We start from the raw sequence: 16,147 nt of genomic DNA, 5'->3' as shown, positions 1-16,147 counted from the left end.
ATGCAGAAAATTCATATTAGCTCTCCCAATAGTTGAGAATTAGGTGCATTGTTTCATGGTCTAGGTTTAAGTTTCAAATCTTCATATAGACTTGGATTAGATTCACGTCAGTTATTCTTCCTTCAATTGTTTGACTAGAGAACTTGACCTGACATTTTGAATCCATATTACATATCATCTTTCTCTTCATATCATTTTACATAGATTGTGTTTAGTCTCGGTGCCACAAGGAGATGAGCTCAAGGGATGAAGTTGCCCTCTTGTGAAGATTGAAGACATCTCTAGCTCATGCAAAAGTAAGGTTGCACAAAATTATAAAGTTGCTCATTAGAATAGATTTAAGAATTGAGCTTGTGGTGGTACTTTGTATGAATCTTATGTGTACTAATGGATTGGACTCCGTAGAGTCTCTAGTTTTTTTAAACCAGTTAGGGGTTTTTTCAGGTCAAAACTTCTTGCGTTCTTTCTTGCTTGAACTTGTCCACATATCTAAATTGTTATTGCATGTTACATGCATTATATGGTTTGTTAGACTAAAGTTTATACTGCTTGATTAGTAAACTAAATTCATTATGTGGATTCTGTTTGTACAACTATTGAATCTATACTTAGTTAACTAGTTTGTTTGGCTACTCAATCTAGCATATTTTGGTTCATTATTACAGAATATTTTGTCTAGTACCAATTTTATCAACCTAAGTGTTCCAAGTGAGTGATCTTGCTAGCAAAATCAATCGAATCCCTCACTTCATCATCCTTTGTTGGTGTATTAGTGTGGATAACCTAAGGGCTTAATGTTTGGTTAGCTTTTTGGGATGAAACATGAAGAGGAAGAACACAACCAGAAAGATGATCCTAAAAAGTAGTGCACACATGACTCGGGATCCATGTAATAATCTCTTTGTCATCCTTCTTTGTTGTTTTATCGATTACAAGCAACCAAGTATATAATTGGGATACTATATTGCATGTTATTTATTATTTTTCTGCTGTGTATTTAATTATTAGAATTAAACTTATTCCAATAATGTGCCCAAAAACCCAACAAGGCATTGGTTACATACACTTAAGAGGCTACATTTATTATATAACATATAAATAAACATCTACTTATACTTGAAAAAAATTGACACACCCCGACCGGAATCAAGGCGTGTTGGCCGTCACTTGAGGGTGACGTAGCCATGTGCACACTGCGGAAGCAAAAGATAATAAAAAAAGTACGAATAAAAATCAAACTACTAAAAATCTAGTTACACAGTGCGGAAGCAAAAGATAATAAAAAAGTACGAATAAATAAAAACCAAACTACTAAAAATCTAGTTAAGCTAGCACACTAATGCGAGACTAAGTGTGATAAACATAATTAGAGCACAGAAAACCTAAGTGCAGTCCAGAAGAAGAATACTAATTACACAACACCCAAAGGTGATCCTACATTTGTGATGTTCTGTCAGAACCACTGTCAAGTCCTCGTGAACCACCAAACCTGCTTCTAACTAGAACTTGGAAGGGTGCAAAACAGAAAGTGTGAGTGGGCAAAAACGAAGCTTTTCAAAATCATTTCAATATCAAAAGTTCTAACCCCTCGCCGTAAAGCCTGTATAGTTTCCCAGAAAATAGAATATACACATATATCGAAAGCATGTTCAAAAGTATGCCATATCGAATGCCTCCACATAAACTGTAAGTAACCCAGGTAATGTCAATTAATGCAAGTAACATGTCAGCTAGAGTCACCTAACATGACCAGTACGGTTGAATCTAGAGCTCAAATCCCTAACTCACTAACTATACCTACGCACAAGTCGGAACCACCTAAAGTGGTCTGTACGACAGGACAGGGTGTAAATAAATATGCTCAAGTGCTACGATCAAGTGAAGACTGGGCGAATAATCATGGGTCACCTACGAGTCGGAACCACCTATAATAGTCTGTACAGCAGGATTGTGCACCAAACTTGGATCCAAGATGAGTGTGTGGTGCGGGAGGTGAACATCACGTGAAGGACTGTGCCTTACTCTGGGCGAGAACACTAACACCGGGGGTGCAGGTTATGAGCTCTCTATGCCTCTCACATAACCACTAATTCACAATCATAAACCATAAACTTACCTAGCACTGACTTGTGCGTCCGCAACACTAAACATACATATATGCAACTAATAATGCATAAATAAATAGGCAAATGCTATGCATGACATTTAAAACATATAAAAATTCCATATCATTTTTTGGGAAAAACCACAAGAATATAGGTACATACGGAAAACCAAAAGCCCACTCACTGATATGTGGAAGGGTCGTAATGTAACATCCCACATCGCCCAGGGGAGCGATCCTTAAATGTATATTCCCATCCTTACCTAGCACGAGGCCTTTTGGGAGCTCACTGGCTTCGGATTCCGTAGGAACTCCGAAGTTAAGCGAGAAGGAGGCTAGAGCAATCCCATGATGGGTGACCCACTGGGAAGTTGCTCGTGAGTTCCCAAAAACAAAACCGTGAGGGAATGGTAAGCCCAAAGCGGACAATATCGTGCTACAGTGGTGGAGCGGGCCCAGGAAGTGATCCGCCCCGGGCCGGGATGTGACACGTAACCCCCTTGCCGCTCGTCCTCAAGATAGGTCTTACCTATATGCGAAACAAGTATAAAAACATTAATTTAAAGCACATAACCAAAACTAGGTAATAACTTCTCATACAATGTTCAAATGGGATGTTTGGATATACCAACGTGATCTACTCAACCTCCCATATTTTTAAAATAATTTTCTGACCTCCCACGCGCTGCCACGTGCCGGCCAAGGCGCGGCCAAATGTGTCGGCCACGTGCGGGCACGTGCCTGGCACACGTGTGGTAACCCTAAAGGCGTTAGGGAATATTCCATCCAAAAATGGAATATACCGTTATATATACCTAACGCCGTTAGTATATTCCATCAAAATTGACGGAATATTCCTTATCTTCTCTAGTGAGTCTCACCGGTCGCCGCCGTCCGCCGTCTGCAACTCAAATTCTCGCCGAAAACTGGAAAATTTTCAAAACCTCATATCTTCTTCATTTCTCAACTAAATTCCATGAAATTGGTACCAAAATGAAGCTTACAACAAGTAGAACAAAACCTTACCACTTTCAAGCCCTGAAATTCACAGAATCTCGCCGGAGAAACCTCGCAAAATCCAGCCAACCTTAGAACTTGCTATCCCAATGTCCAAAATCTTTCAAACTTGTTCCCCGAGCTTCGTGAGCATGTTATAAAGCTTCCTATGACCTTAGAAACTTCTAAAACCCCTAAGATCACGTGTGCATGAACAGTGCACAAAATCGGGGTTCCCTGGTTCTCAGGTTTTCGAGGGTTTCACGTCCAACCAACACCACCAATCGACCCCTGAGCTCGAAGGGAGTCCAAAAACACCAACAATGGTCACGATCCGTGCCATAAATGGTTGAATGGAAGCTCGTCCGTACGAGTTGTAAGGAAAATGGAATGAAGTCCGAGAGAGAAGAGAAGAGAGAGAGAGAGTCACGGGAGTGTGTGGTATGGGTGTGTGTGTGTGTCCTGTAGAGTCAACCATAAAAAACAACTAAACAACACACCAAAATGGGAAATACCCACCAAGGGAAAAATCGTCATTTCATACCTACGGTACAAATAATTCGGGATGGGCCGTCACATCCTACCCTCCTTAAAAAAATTTTGTCCCGAAATTCATAACAACAACTCAAACAAATCACCAGTAATCATAGAACAACCGAGGATACAAATCTCTCATCCTGTCCCAAGTAGCCTCCTCCGCTGAGTGATTCCTCCACAAAACTTTCACTAAACTCACAGTCTTGTTCCTCATAACCTTTTCCTTCCAATCCAAAATCATTACTGGTTCCTCATCATATGTCAAATCCGGATTTATTTCCAATGGTTGAGGAGGTATCATATGCGACGGATCCGCAACGTAATGACTAAGCATGGACACATGAAAAACATTGTGCACTTTAGCCAGCTCAGAAGGCAACTCAAGCCTGTAAGCCACTTCACCAACTCGCTCGATGATCAAATATGGTCCGATATACTTGGGACTTAACTTACCTTTCTTTCCGAACCGTACTACACCTCTCTACAGTGAAAGCTTCAGAAACACCTAATCACTAACTTTATACACCCTGTCAGTGGCACGCCTGTCCACCAAGCTCTTTTGTCGATCCTGGGCCGCTTCCAAGTTAGACTTAATTACCTGAACATTTTGAGTAGTCTCATCTACAATCTCGGGGCCCACCAAAACTCTTTCTCCGACCTACGACCAACATAAGGGTGTTTGACAAGATTTACCATACAATGCCTCAAATGGTGACATGCCAATACTCGAATGAAAGTTGTTTTTGTAGGCAAATTCCATTAAATCCAACCGCTTGTGCCAAGCATCGCCAAATTGCAACACCGAAGATCTTAATATATCCTCCAACGTCTGAATGGTCCTCTCTGATTGTCTATCTGTCTGAGGATGATATGTCGTATTGTAGAGTAATCTCATACCCAAAGCTTCCTAAAAAGCCACCCAAAATTTAGAAGTAAATCTTGGGACACGATCTGAAACAATACTCACTGGAACACCATGGTACTTCACAATTTTTTATATGAATAATTCAGCTAATCGGCCCAAAGAATACTTTTCCCTCACTGGAATAAAATGCGCTGACTTAGTAAGCTGATCAACTATCACCCAAATGCCGTCAAAACCATTATGTGTACGCGGAAGCTTGTACACAAAATCCATAGTAATATTTTCCCATTTCCACTATGGAACAGGAAGCGGCTGGAGCAACCCAAACGGCTTCTTCCTTTCAACTTTAGCCTTTTGGCAAATGGCACACCTACTCACATACTCAACTATCTCTCTTTTCATGCACACCTACTCACATACTCAACTATCTCTCTTTTCATACCCGGCCAATAATAGAATGGTCGAATGGTATGATACATTTTAATACCGCCTGGATGCATCGCATAAGCTAAGATATGCGCTTCATCAAGAATTGCTTTCTTTAATTCCAAATTATTCGGCATATACATTCTACTCTCTTGCATCAACATGCCATCAGATTCTCGAACTCTGAAGTCTTTCTTTTTCCCCTGATTCCTTGCTTGAATTATTTCCTGGGTATCTTCATCAACCATCTGGGCTTCAAGTACACGATCAATTAAAATTGGCCTAACTTGAAAATTAGCAAGTAAGGCTACCTCCTGATCTGTTACCTCTAACCTCACTTCAGTTGATCTCAAGTCTGCCAGAAGAGGAACACGACTAGCGTACAACACATTAATACAGCCTTGAGATATTCGGCTAAGTGCATCAGCTACGACATTCGCACTACCAGGGTGATAATCAATCGTGCAATCATAATCACTAAGCAATTCCAACCACCTCCGCTGACGAAGATTAAGGTCTCTCTGAGTGAAAATATATTGAAGACTCTTATGATCCATAAAGATCTTACATTTTTCCCCGTAAAGATAATGTCTCCACATCTTCAAAGCAAAGATAATGGCCGCTAACTCCAAATCATGCGTAGGGTAATTCAACTCATGAGGCTTTAATTGTCATGAAGCATAAGCAATCACCCTACCATGTTGCATCAGCACACATCCCAGACCATTTAAGGAAGCATCACTGTAGACTTCGAAATTACCACTATTATACGAGAGTGCCAAAATAGGTGCATGAGTGAGACAATACTTCAATTGCTGGAAACTTTGCTCACAATTATCATCCCACTCAAATTTAACATCCTTCCTAGTTAGCCTCGTCAGTGGTAAAGCAATCACAGAAAAATCCTTTACAAACCGTTGGTAATATCCTGCTAAGCCAAGAAAACTCCTCACCTCAGTGACGGCTCGTGGTTTCTCCCATTTCTCCACTGCTGCTACCTTTTGAGGATCCACCAAAATACCTTGAGCAGATATGACGTGTCCCAAAAATGCCACTTGATCTAACCAAAATTGGCACTTGCTAAACTTAGCATACAGTTGGTGTTCCCTCAACCTCTTCAACACCAAAGTAAGATGTCAAACATGCTCAGATTTAGACTTAGAGTATACTAGGATATCGTCAATAAAGGCAATGACAAACCTATCCAAGTACGACTGGAAAACTCAGTTCATCAAATCCATAAAAGCTGCTAGTGCATTCATCAATCCAAATGGCATTACCAGAAACTCGTAATGACTATAACGAGTCCTGAAAGCTGTCTTAGGGATATCCTCACTACTGATCTTTAACTGGCAATAACCAGACCTCAAATCAATCTTAGAGAATACACAAGTACCTCGAAGCTGATCAAACAAATCATCTATACGCGGCAATGGATAACGATTTTTAATTGTTACCCGATTCAATCGCCGGTAATCAATGCATAGCCTCAAAGTCCTGTCTTTCTTCCTCACAAACAACACTGGAGCTCCCCAAGGTGAAGTACTAGGCTGAATAAAACCTTTATCCACTAATTCCTGCAACTAGATTTTCAATTCCCTCAACTTAGTAGGAGCCATTCGATAAGGAGTTAAGGATCTAGGGTTAGTACCTGGAACCAAATCAATGGTAAACTCTATATCTGGCGGCAATCTAAGTAAATTATCAGAGAAAACATCAAGAAAATGCCTGACTATCCTTACGTCCTCCACTCTACTAGGAGCAACATCGTTCAACACTACATGAGCTAAGTATCCCTGGCAACCTTTTGATAACAACGTTTTTGCTCGCACAGCAGAAATAACGCCATGTCTCACCCCACTCTACTCACCCACAAAAGTAACCACAGGTAATCTAGGACGATGGAAGGTAATTGTTTTCCCGTAACAATCTATTTTGGCACGATTAAAATGCAACCAATATATGCCCAAAATCACATCAAAATTAACAATATCTAATGGGGTAAGGTTAGCTGGCATAACAACATCCTCCACCATCACTGGATATCCTGGATACACACAATCAACATAACACCTTTCCCCTCTAGGCATAGCAAACTCTAAATAATACCCTAGAGTTGTAGGGTAAGGTTACGTCACTTGAGCAAATGTATGAGAAATAATAGAATGTGTCGCACCACAATCAATCGATACTCTAGCAAAATAACCAAGGATATTTAACGTACCCATAATATTGTCAGGATTATTCTGAGCATCCTGCAGAGAAATATTGTGGATGCGCCCCTGGGTTTGCTATCGTCCACCACGACCTCTATTAGTCTAACCACCACGACCCATTTGACCATAACTACCGCCCTGGAACCTGCTGGATCTGCTGACTCAGGGGACAATTTGCAGCTCCATGTCCCATTTTCCCACAAGTGAAACAACCACTGCTGCCTCTCCTACATTCACCAAAATGCCTATTGTTACACCTGCGGCAAAACAGAGCTCCCCCTCTACCAGTATCGCCCTATCTCTGGCCTCTAGGACCCCTAGAAAATCTACCACCTTTTCCCCAACCAGTGGCACTAAAACCTTCGCTAGAAGAACTGAAACTGGCTCCACTCCACTTAAAACTCTGAGTCTTGCGAGGTCCTTGAGATGCTTGACCTTTGCCTTTATCGTCTTTCCTTTGATTGCCATCTTTTTCTTCTTCCTCACTCACGCTAAGCATATTCTCAAAATCCTCAATCCACAACAAAATCTCCTAGAACTCCTGATAAGAGTTGCAAGGAGTAGTGATTGCCATAGAACACCACTTCTTCTTAGTACCCAATCAAAAACAACGAAGCATCTCACCTAGATTGGTAGCAACCTCCAAATAATAACGAGATAAATCAGTGAACCTCCTATAATATTCATTCATCATCAACTTCCCTTGCCTCAACTCGGTAAATTCTTGCTTCTTACGATTAATGTACTCAGGAGGCACAAACCTTTTCCTAAACAACTGCTTAAACACTTCCCAGTCAGCTTTTTTCTCTGGGGTCAAACGACGAACCTCCTATCCCCACCAGGATGACGATTCCTTACCCGAGAACCATGAAGTCGTCTTTACCCACCTTTCAACAGGAAGATTTCCCTGATTATGCAACACTTGAAAAGTCTTTTCAATTTGCTCAAGCCACTGCTCAGCTGCCTCAAAACCCTCGTGGTCCTCAAACTTATCCAGCTTTAAATTATACATGGTCTCCAAAGAAGTCTTCTGGGGAGGGCGGAGCGCCGACTGAATAGCGATAGCAATAGCTTCCTCCAATTGAGCTACATCGGGGAAACTAGGCTCAGCAGAGCAACGTGGTTCCCTACGAGGCGGCATAGTTTTGACAGAAGACACCAAAACAATTAGAACACTCACAAAATATGCAGGACTGCCAAACCTATGCTCTGATACCAAACTGACACACCCCGATTGGAATCAAGGCGCACTGGCCATCACGTGAAGGTGACGTAGCCATGTGCATAGTGCGGAAGCAAAAGATAATAATAAAAAAAGTACGAATAAATAAAAACCAAAATACTAAAAATCTAGTTAAGGTAACACACTAATGCAAGACTAAGTGTGATAAACATAATCAGAGCACAGAAAACCTAAGTGCAATCTAGAAGAAGAATACTAATTACACAACACCCAAAGGTGATCCTACATTTGTGATGTTCTGTCAAAACCACTGTCAAGTCCTCGTGAACCACTAAAGTTGCTTCTAACTAGAACCTGGAGGGGCACAAAACAGAAAGTGTGAGTGGGCAAAAACAAATCTTTTCAAAATCATTTCATTATCAAAAGTTCTAACCCCTCGCCGTGAAACCTGTATAGTTTCCTAGAAAATAGAATATACACATATATCGAAAACATGTTCAAAAGTATGCCACGTCGAATGCCTCCACATATACTGTATGTAACCCAAGTAATGTCAATCAATGCAAGTAACATGTCAGCCGGAGTCACCTAACGTGACCTGTACGGCTGAATCTAGAGCTCAAATCCCCAACTCACTAACTATACCTGCATATGAATCGGAACCACCTAAAGTGGTCTGTACGACAGGACTAGATGTAAATAAATGCACTCAAGTGCTACGATCACGTGAAGACTGGGCGAATAATCGCGGGTCACCTACGAGTCGGAACCACCTATAGTGGTTTGTATGACAAGACTTTGCACCTAACTTGGATCCAAGATGAGCGTGTGGTGCGGGAGGTGAACACCACGTGAAGGACTGTGCCCTACTCTGGGCAGGAGCACTAACACTGAGGGTGCAGGTTATGAGCTCTCTATGCATCTCACATAACCACTAATTCACAATCATAAACCATAAACTTACCTGGCACATACATGTGCATCCGCAGCACTAAACATACATATATGCAACTAATAATGCATAAATAAATAGGCAAATGCTATGCATGACATTTAAAACATATAAACATTCCATATCATTTTCTGGGAAAAACCACAAGTACATAGGTATATATGGAAAACCAAAAGCCCAGTCACTGATATGTGGAAGGGTCATAACCCCCTTACCTCGAGTGACTGCGCTCGTCCACAGGATAGGTCTCACCTATATGCGAAACAACTATAAAAACGTCAATTTAAAGCACATAGCCAAAACTAGGTAATAACTTCTCATACAATGCTCAAATGGGATGTTGGATATACCACGTGCTGGACAAGGCACGGCCAGACGCGCCGGGCACGCGCGGGCACGTGCCAGGCACACGTTTAGTAACCCTAACGGCATTAGGGAATATTTCGTCCAAAAATAGGATATACCGTTATATATACCTGACGCCGTTAGTATATTCCGTCAAAATTGATGGAATATTCCTTGTCTTCTCCGGTGAGTCTCGCCTTGACACACCCCGATCGAGATCAGGGCGTGCTGGCCGTCACGCGGAAGTGACGTAGCCATGTGCACAGTGCGGAAGCTAATAAAATAGTAATGTAAATAGTAATACGAATAATAAAAACTAGCATACAAAAGGTAATAGAAACAAGTGCTAGCGTAAGTGAGACACAAGTTCAGAGCATAAGCCTACAGCAGTCCAAATGAAAATGATGCGACAACAGTACACCCGAAGGTGGCCCTACGCTAGTGATCGTCTGTCAGAAATGCCGGGAAAGTGCTCTGGGGAAAACCACCAAACCTGCTAGTCAACTAGAACCTGGAGGGGCGCAAAACAAAAGCGTGAGTGGGCAAAAACAAAGCTTTTCGAAAACCATTAATAAATACGTTCTAGCTCCTCGCCGTAAAACCTGTATACTTCCCAGAAAAATAGATATATGTATATATATACCAATCATGCTCAAGAATATGCCATGCCAAAACCTCAAAATGAAATGCAAGTGCTCAGGTATAAATCATATCAATAACATATAATCTGGCAGCCGGAGTCACCTAACGTGACCTGTACGGCTGAATCTAGAGCTCAAATCTCAATCTCACTAGCTGGACCTGCACACGAGTCGGAACCACCTAAAGTGGTCTGTACGACAAGCCTGGGTGTAATACATATATACGCTCTAGTGCTACGATCACGTGAAGGCTGGGCGAATAATCGCGGGTCACCTACGAGTCGGAACCACCTAAAGTGGTCTGTACGACAGGACTGTGCACCTAACTTGGATCCAAACTGAGCGTGTGGTGCGGGAGGTGAACATCACGTGAAGGACTGTGCCCAACTCTGGGCGGGAGCACTAACACCGGGGGTGCAGGTTATGAGCTCTCTATGCATCTCAAATCACTACTGAATATAAACATGAATAACACTTACCCGGCACTTACCTGTGCATCCGCAGCACCAACTATGCATATATATATGTATACGATTAATATTGCAACTAACGATGCATAAACAATGATAATATAATGCATGGCATATGGCAAATAACAATTCAAATCGATTTCTGGGAAAATATATGTATATAGGTATATACGGAAAACCAAAAGCCCACTCACTGGTATGTGGAAGGGTCGTAGCCCCCTGCCTCGAGTGACCACGCTCGTCCTCGGGATAGGTATCACCTATATGCGAAACAACTACAAAAACGTCAATTTAAAAGCACATAACCAAACCTTTAGAAATAACTTATTATACAATGCTCAAATGGGGTGTATGAATACACCAACATCATCTACTCAACCTCAGGAACATCCCCATATTTTTAAAATAATTTTTCACCGTCGCACGCGCCCCCACGCGCAGGCACGTGCCTGGCACGCTAACGGCGTCAGTTGACACCATTAGGAACATTCCGTCAGTTTTAACAGATTCCGTCAACGGCGTCAGGAATATTCCATCAGACTTGACAGAATATTCCGTCGTCTTCTCCGGCGAGCCTCCGGCGCCGGAAAACTGGGAAATTTTCAAACTTTGATATCTTCTTCGTTTTTCACCCAAATTGCACAAAATTGGTACCAAAATGAAGCTTAGAACTAGAGGAACACAATCATACTACTTTCAAGGGCTAAAATTCACGAAATCTCATCTGCAAAATCAACCCAACTCTGGCCAACTTCGAAACTAGTGATCCCGACGTCCAAAACCATCAAACGAACCACCCCAAGCCTCCTAGGGACCTCACCAAGCTTCCTACAAGCTTGAAATTCTCTAAAACGTGAGAAATCACGTGAGCATGAACATTATCAAAATCGGGCATCGTGAGTTCGATGTGAAAACGAGGGTATTCTCACCTGGAAAAGGTATGGTTGGACTCCTACAAGCCTCACGAGTCAGAATATGTGCTTGGATTCTTCGATCTATGAAGGTTTGATGGGTTTTGGGTGTGGTCCGTACAAAGGATATGAAAAATGGGAAAGGGAAAGGCACGGGGGGGAGGTGCAGGGAAAGGAGAAAAACAGTAAGGGTGAGTGTGTGGTGCAAAACCAGCCACACCAAGCCAAAAAGAACAACTACACAACGAAAAATCACGCTAGGGGCAAAATCGTCTTTTCACGCGTACGTTTTAAATTTCCCGGGACGGGCTGTCACACGCATGCCGCTGCCGTTTGCCACCATTAGCCTTGCCGTCTGCAACTTGAATTCTCGCTGGAAACTGGAAAATTTTCAAAACTTCATATCTTCTTCATTTCTCAACTAAATTCCATGAAATTGGTACCAAAATGAAGCTTAGAACAAGTAGAACAAAACCTTACCAATTTCAAGCCCTGAAATTCATGGAATCATGCTGGAGAAACTCGCAAAATCTAGCCAACCTTAGAACTTGCTATCTTGACGTCCAAAATCCTTCAAACTTGTTCCCCGAGCTTTGTGAGAGTATTGTAAAGCTTCCTATGACCTTAGAAACTTCTAAAACCCCCATGATCACGTGTGCATGAACAGTGCATAAAATCGGGGTTCCCTAGTTCTCAAGTTTTCGAGGGTTTCACGTCCAACCAACACCACCAATCGACTCATGAGCTCGAAGGGAGTCCAAAAACACCAACAATGGTCACGGTCCGTGCCAGAAATGGTTGAATGGAAGCTCGTCCGTACGAGTTGTGTGGAAAATGGAATGAAGTCTGAGGGAGAAGAGAGAGAGAGAGAGTCATTGGAGTGTGTGGTATGGGTGTGTGTGTGTGTCCTGTAGAGTCAACCACCAAAAACAACTAAACAACACACCAAAATGGAAAATACCCACCAAGTGTAAAATCGTCATTTCACACCTACGGTACAAATAATTTGGGACAGGCTGTCACAAAAATACATAATTGTATTGGGATACATAAATTGCAAAATAGAAGAGACATAGATTATAAGGTATTATACATATTGAAAACATGGGGAACAAACATAATGAGTGTTCATCCTAATATTCAAAAAGCCTCTTACATTAAAGTTATCTATTTTATATCTAAGTGGGAGTTGCAACTTAGGCAGATGCCTATGCGGGTTTTGCTGGATCGAGGTAGTCTAGGTGCCCTTTTTCAAATTTTCAAATGATGAAGAACTAACAGAGGCACTGACTAGCCTAGATTAGTCCCTAAGTGATAATTTTTAAAATAAGTTATTTATAGTTAAAGGATGAATAACAAATAAGTAACACTTTAAACATTATCTCATTTTTTTTCATTATTAAAAATTAAGACAAATATTTATGAAAAGAGGCATAAGTACTTAATTAAGTTTCATTTTGCAAACATATAAATAAGATCACTTTGACGGATATTAATAGAGAGATTATATTCACACACCCCAAATTACTTCTCTCATACCTTTTTAATTTTTTAATATTTTCTACACACCACTAATGCTTGATAGAAAAATATTAAAAAATTAAAAGAGTGTGAGAGAAGTAATTTGGGGTGTGTGAATAAAATCTCCCTATTAATAAGATCACTTTGACCGTTATTTCCTTATCTGTCATTATACACCTCTACATCACTTCTGACACACCCCGATTGAGATCAGGGCATGTTGGCCGTCATGTGGAAGTGACGTAACCATGTGCACAGTGCGGAAGCTAATAAAATAATAATGGAAATAGTAATACGAATAAAAAAAAAAAACTAGTTTTACATAAGGTAATAACAAGTGCAAGCGTACGTGTAACGCAAAGTTCAGAGCATTAAGCCTAAAGCAGTCCAAAGGAAAAAGACGCAACAATAGTACACCCGAAGGTGGTCCTACGCTGGTGATCGTCTGTCAGAAATGCCGGGAAAGTCCTCTGGGAAACCACCAAACCTACTAGTCAACTAGAACCTGGAGAGGCGCAAAACAAAAGCGTGAGTGGGCAAAAACAAAGCTTTTCGAAAACCATTTAACAAATAAGTTCTAACCCCTCGCCGTAAAACCTGTATACTTCCCAGAAAATAGATATATACATATATATATATATATATATATATATCAATCATGCTCAAGAATATGTCATGCCAAAGCCTCAAAATAAAATGCAAGTGCTCAGGTATAACCATATCACTATCATAATAACTGTCAGTCGGAGTCACCTAACGTGACCTGTACGGCTGAACCTAGAGCTCAAATCTCAATCTCACTAGCTAGACCTGCACACGAGTCGGAACCACCTAAAGTAGTTTGTACGACAGGCCTGGGTGTAACATATATACGCTCATGTGCTATGATCACGTGAAGGCTGGGCGAATAATCGCGGGTCACCTACGAGTCGGAACCACCTAAAGTGGTCTGTACGACAGGACTATGCACCTAACTTGGATCCAAGCTGAGCGTGTGGTGCGGGAGGTGAACATCACGTGAAGGACTGTGCCCAACTCTTGGCGGCAGCACTAACACCGGGGGTGCAGGTTATGAGCTCTCTAAGCATCTCGAATCACTACTGAATGTAAACATGAATTACACTTACCTGGCACTTACCTGTGCGTCCGCAGCACCAATGCATACACATATATAAATGCAACTAACCATGCATAACAAATGGCAATATAATATATGGCATATAACTAATAAACATGTAAATCACTTTCTGGGAAAAATATAAGTATATAGGTATATGCGGAAAACCAAAAGCCCACACACTGGTATGTGGAAGGGTCGTAACCCCCTGCCTCGAGTGACCACGCTCGTCCTCGGGATAGGATTCACCTATATGCGAAACAACTATAAAAACGTTAATTTTAAAGCACATAACCAACCTTTAGAAATAACTTCTCATACAAAGCTCAAATGGGGTGTATGAATACACCAACGTGATCTACTCAACCTCAGGAACATCCCCATATTTTTTAAAATAATTTTTCACCGCCGCACGCGCCGGCCAAGGCACGGCCACACGCGCTGGCCACGCGCAGACACGTGATTCCGTTATCCCTAACGGTAACCGTCAACGACGTTAGGAATATTCCGTCGTCTTCTCCGGCGAGCCTCCGGCGCCGTCGCCGGCGCCGGAAAACCGGGAAATTTTCAAATCGTCCTATCTTCTTCGTTTTTCAACCAAATTTCACAAAATTGGTACCAAAATGAAGCTTACAACGAGAGGAACACAATCATACCACTTTCAAGTGCCAAAATCCACGAAATCTCACCTGGAAAATCACCCCAACTCCGGCCAACCTCGAAACTCGTGATCCCGACGTCCAAAACCTTCAAACGAACCACCCCGAGCCTCCTAGGGACCTCACCAAGCTTCCTACAAGCTTGAAATTCTCAAAAACATGAGAAATTACGTGTGCATGAACAGTACCCAAAATCGGGCATCGTGAGTTCGACGTGAAAACGAAGGTATTCTCACCTGAAATGGGTATGGTTGGACTCCTACGAGCCTCACGAGCATGAATATGTGCTTGGTTTCTTTGATCTGTGGAGGTTGGATAGGTTTGTGGGTGTGTCCGTACGTTGTATTGAAAATGGGAAGGGAAAGGGAACTCGGGATAAGGGGGTACAGGGCAAGGGAAAGGGTGTGGGTGCAGATTAGGGTGTGTGGCCCAAAACATGCCAACAAGGAACCTATAACAACCACAAAACGTAAAGGAAACGCACTAGGGGCAAAATCATCTTTTCACGCGTACATCTTAAAATTCCCGGGACGGGTTGTCACAACTTCTCTAATGCTTGCATCTTCTAGAACCTCCTTGTTCCAACATTTTCATTTAACAAACATTTTTATACAAATAACGCAATCAGAACCCTCCATCTCCTCAAGCAACATTTCAACATCATCTTTATAAAAATATTCATATGTATAAAGTAAATGGACAGTTTAGCATGACGATCTTAATTGTTACCAAAATCGTTTATTTGTTTGACACGTTTTTTAGTACAACGATATATTTTACATTAGGGGGAATTGACACACCCCGACCAAGATCAGGGCATGCTGGTCGTCACGTGGAAGTGACGTAACCATGTGCACAGTGCGGAAGCTAATAAATAATAATAAAAGTACGAATAAATAAAAACCAGCTATACACAAAGTAATAACATACATGTGCAAGCATAAGTGTGAGAAACAAAGTTCAGAGCACGGAAGACCTAATGCAGTCCGGGAGAAACAACACTAAATAAACACACCCAAAGGTGGTCCTACACTGGTGATAATCTGTCAGATAAGCCGGGAAAATCCTCTAGGGAGCCACCAAAAGCGCTAGCCGAACTAGAGCCTGGAGGGCGCAAAACAGAAAGCGTAAGTGGGCAAAAACAAAGCATTTCAAAAACCATTTCACAAACAAAGTTCTAACCCCTCGCCGTAAAACCTGTATA

Source organism: Pyrus communis, chromosome 6 (assembly GCF_963583255.1).
Source record: "Pyrus communis chromosome 6, drPyrComm1.1, whole genome shotgun sequence".
NCBI classification, from domain to species: Eukaryota; Viridiplantae; Streptophyta; class Magnoliopsida; order Rosales; family Rosaceae; genus Pyrus; species Pyrus communis.
The sequence above is the reverse complement of the archived record's forward strand: the minus strand, read 5'-3'. Positions refer to the sequence as shown.